Source organism: Coenobita brevimanus, chromosome 48 (assembly GCF_032717465.1).
Source record: "Coenobita brevimanus isolate Jiangsu-jjx chromosome 48, ASM3271746v2, whole genome shotgun sequence".
Lineage (NCBI taxonomy): Eukaryota > Metazoa > Arthropoda > Malacostraca > Decapoda > Coenobitidae > Coenobita > Coenobita brevimanus.
The window spans coordinates 23,317,375-23,322,029 of NC_137001.1; the positions used below are offsets into that span (position 1 = coordinate 23,317,375).

Below are 4,655 nucleotides of genomic sequence, written 5' to 3' on the forward strand. Positions count from 1 at the left end.
ATTCTATGTGTGTGTGTGTGTGTGTGTGTGTGTGTGTGTGTGTATACTTTTCTAACATACCTAAATCACATACAAGATTATTCCTGTAGTGTGTGTGTGTGTGTGTGTGTGTGTGTGTGTGTGTGTGTACTTTCCAACATGCCTGAACTCACACACATTGCTCCTGTATTGTGTGTGTGTGTGTGTGTGTGTGTACGTGAGAGAGAGAGAGAGAGAGAGGAAGTGGAAGGTGGAGGACATTCGCTTCCTCAACACCGGAAATACTGATTAGTTTCCCTTCCTCCTCTCTCTCTCTCTCTCTCTCTCCCAACAGTTCCAGTTTTACGCTTAAAGAAGTAGTATTAACAGTAGTAGTAGTAGTAGTAGTAGTAGTAGTAGTAGTAGTAGCAGCAGCAGTGGTAGTGGTGGTTGCTGTAGTAGTAGTAGTGGTTGTGGTGGTAGTAATAGTAGTATTAGTAGCAGTAGTAGTAATAGTAGTAGCAGTAGTAACAGTAGCAGTAGTTGTAGTAGTAATAGCAGTAGCAGTAGTACCAGTAGTAGTAGTAGTAGTAATAGCAGCAGCAGCAGCAGCAGCAGCAGTAGTAGTAGTAGTAGTAGTACGGTAGTAGCAGTAATATAAGTAGTAGCAGAGGATCTAACTGCGAGTCATAATAATAATAATGATGATGATAATGATAAAGGTAATGATGAGAATAATAATAATAATAGCAACAACAACAATAATAATAATAATGATAAAAGTAATGACGAGAATAATAATAGTAACAACAACAACAACAACAATAATAATAATAATAATAATAATAATAATACATACTGCCTCTCTCTATAATATGGATAGCAAGTATAGTAGTAGTAGTAGCAGTTGTATATATCAGTGCCATCGCGTGAAGGAATCCACCAAAACATTTCCACTCCCACACGGTCACCCACACCTGATCAGCTATGGCCAGGTGTGCGAGGGGACAGACCAGGTGTAGCAGGTAAATCAGCATCAACAGGTAAGAAGGACGAAGGAAGAGGGAAGGAGTTTTTTTTTATGCGAGGAAGAAGGAACCAAAGGCTGAGCCCGCAAAATAGTTCCAAGAAAAAAAAAAAAAAAACAATACAAAAGAGAGCCAAATTCAAGATCCATTCATTTCGAGATGCCTGGACACACTGCGTTTGAAAGACTGGAGATCAAAGGCAGTAGGAAATACAGACAGAGGGAGACAGTTCCAGAGCTGACCTGTTGCATAAATGAATGGAGTAAAGAGCAAGGAGAAGACAGGGTGAAGGAAGGAGCCTGACAGGGGAAGAGGAAGGGAGGGTGGGAATGCAATAGGTATGATTGGCGGGGGAAAAGGTGGAGAGGTAAAGGAAAGCAGAGTAAAGAGAATAATACAGGGGAGGAGAGTGAGAAAGGGTAGGGGAAGAGGGGAAAGGGAGAAGGGAGAGACAGGGAGGGGAGGGGAAGGCAGGGAGAAGGGAGAGACACGGGTGAGAAAGAGGAATGTACCATAACAGGGGAAAAGGTAGTGCTGAGGAGGGGAAGAAAGGAGAGAGGGGAGAGGAGGAGGAAAAGAGAGAGGGAGGGAAGGGGAAGAAACGAGGGAGGGATGGGGAGGGAGCGAGGGAGTAGGGGGAAGGAACGACATAAATGAGATGGGGAGGGGAGAAAGAGAAACATACAGGAATGGGACGAAGCGAGATGGGAGAAGGACACGAAGATGGTAAAGGAAGTTGAGGCATTTAGCAGTAGGGCAGGGCAGGGCAGGGCAGGGCAGGGCAGGGCAGGGTAGGGCAGGGCGCGACAGGAAAGAGCAGGGCAGGGCGAAGAAAGGGAGGGGAGGCGAAGGAAATGTCAGGGCAGGGCAGTGAATGGGATGGAATGGAAGGGAAGGAAAGCAAGGGGGACGGAAGGACTGGGGAATGAGATAAGGAAGGTTGGCTGAGACAGGAGACAGACTGAGAAGGAAGGGAAGGATTTACAAAGAGCCAGAGGAAAAAATGGAGGGGAAATGAACGCGAGGAGGAGGGAAAAAGGAGAGGAGAGATGAGGAGAAGAGAAGAGAGGAGAGGAGAGGAGAGGAGAAGAGAAGAGAAGGGAAGAGAAGAGAAGAGAGGAGAGAAGAGAGGAGAGGTGAAGCTAGAGACATGTAGCACCCGACTGGCAGCGCTGGTCGAGAGCCAAATATGGGCGGTAGGCACGGACGTACAGAGCCCGCCCACACCCTCACACCCACGCCCACACCCACACCACCACACCACAATTGGATCGGGTATACACACTACACACCTGCCTGTATACACACCTTACTAACTGGCCTACACACCTGAATTATTACACACACATGACTGCATAATTCACACTACATCATCACATTACACACCCACGCCCACACCACCACAGCACAATTGGACCGGGTATACACACTACACACCCAACTCACATCTGGCTTACTACACACACCTGACTACACACACACACCTAATTAACCCATCTATGGCTCTTACACCTGACTACACACACCTACCTACACACCACCTACACCATACTACACACACCCTAAATATATCCAGTTCTTCCTCTTACACACTTGGTATACTACACACCTGTCCACTACACCTGACTACACCCTAATTAGCACAGCATCACACCTGCCTACACACTCCCTAATCAGTCTCGCTCCTTCCTACACCCACACCTGACTTTCTACACACCTGTCCACTACACACACACTTGCCCACACCTACCTACACACTCCCTAATCAGTCTAGCTCCTTACACACACACCTGTCTTTCCACACACCTGCCCACACCAACCTACACACTCCCTAATCAGTCTGGCTCCTTCCTACACCCACACCTAACTTTCTGCACACCTGTCCACTACACACACCTGCCCACGCCTGTCTGCTAATGAGTTACACATATAATTTCATGATTCACTAAATATCGCTCACTACAGACGTTAAAATGCAATCTTGAACGAAAAACTATGAAGAACCGTAGTATTGCCTCATTTAGCCTTTTTTTAAGCAAGAAAGAAGGAACCCAAGGCCAGGAGCTAGACGTAAATAGCTGCAAAAGGACGAACAGCTTTGCCAATTTAAAGTGAACGGGGTATAGGAATCAAAATACACACCTGACTGCCTAATTGAACACCTGGATAACTACTGGTTCTGTTTATTATCTAATTAAGCATATACCTGGTTATCTCTCTCTCTCTCTCTCTCACCCACACACACCCACACCTGGTCAACATCAATTTGCTTGGTACTCTCGTCACACACACACACACACACACACACACACACACCTGGTCACTTTGCCTCTCTCTCTCACACACACACTCACCTGGTCACTTTGCCTCTCTCTCTCACACACACACACACCTGGCCATCGTCAATTTGCTTAGCTCTGTCTGTCTGTCTGTCTCTCTCTCTCTCTCTCTCACACACACACACACACACACACACACACACACACACCTGGCCATCGTCAATTTGCTTAGCTCTGTCTCTCTCTCTCTCTCTCTCTCTCCCTCTCTTTCACAAACCCACACCCACACCTGGTCAACGCCTCTCTCTCTCTCTCTCTCACACACACACACACACACACACACACACACACACACACACACACACACACACACACCTGGCCAATCTGCTTAATCACCCTCCACACCTGAGCACCCCGTCGTCTCCTACACCATCCTATAATTCAAATTCTCTTTAATAAACATAATAAATTTTTAAATGCAGTGCGGACGAGAGAGATGGAAAATTCTTAAGTTCATTTTCTTTCTCCTTCCTCTGAAAAGAAATATTACTTACGACAGAAATTTGAAGATGTTCGTAAGCAAGTTAGTTTGTGAATTTACCTGAGAGAGAGAGAGAGAGAGAGTCTGGTAAGGATATAGAGATAAATTAAGACTGGTGCCATGAGAGAGAGAGAGAGAGAGAGAGAGAGAGAGAGAGAGAGAGAGAGAGAGAGAGAGAGAATGTGTAATGGAGAAGGGTAAAGAAAAGTGAGAGGGAGAGAGAAAGGGAGTCCTGAACCCTCTCTCTCTCTCTCTCTCTATTAAAATCCATTATAGTTACTACTTTGTTCGTATATGCGTTTGTGATTAAAACACATACACACACACACATCCTACATACATACACATCTACCTCATTGCTCACACCTCTCTCTCCAGAAATCGAATCATAGTTCAAAATCCCAAGGACATTGAGTTATTGAGAGCGCACGCAACTCTCAAATCCACCCACAAGCAACCACACACGCAAACTAACTCACACACACCTCAAAATCGAAAGTCAGTTGGTGGGCGTAGGTTTAAAATCCAACGGGCGTTCCTGGATTAATTTTTAAATCCCACTGTGGCCGGTAAGCGCTGTGTAAGGCCCTTTAAAAAAAAAAATCCTAGAGCAGAGAATCCACACACATGGCCACCACTTTCGACCACTACCTCACAACTGTCCTCTCCCACACTCACATATCAGGAGTTGCCATTTCAAAGCTCACAAAACCGCTAAACTTCCCCTCACAAGTGGCTAAAATCCCGAAAAATCCCTATAAAACGCGCCCAAAACCTACAAATCCCCCAATATTTGATTATGCTTTCCAGAATATCATTAATAATCCGTAATAAATCTCTTAAGTGTTG

General features: G+C 45.6%; 1 protein-coding gene across 1 annotated transcript in view; it reads right to left on the reverse strand.

The window, feature by feature from the left end:
* The window catches only part of LOC145399346 (talin-2-like), a 95,086-nt gene extending 90,648 nt beyond the window's left edge, over positions 1 to 4,438 (reverse strand). The window contains exon 1 of the mRNA XM_080272001.1: positions 4,292 to 4,438. The gene's annotated coding sequence lies outside the window, so the exon portion shown is untranslated. The remainder of the gene's footprint in view (positions 1 to 4,291) is intronic.
* Between the last annotated feature and the right edge of the window lie 217 nt (positions 4,439 to 4,655).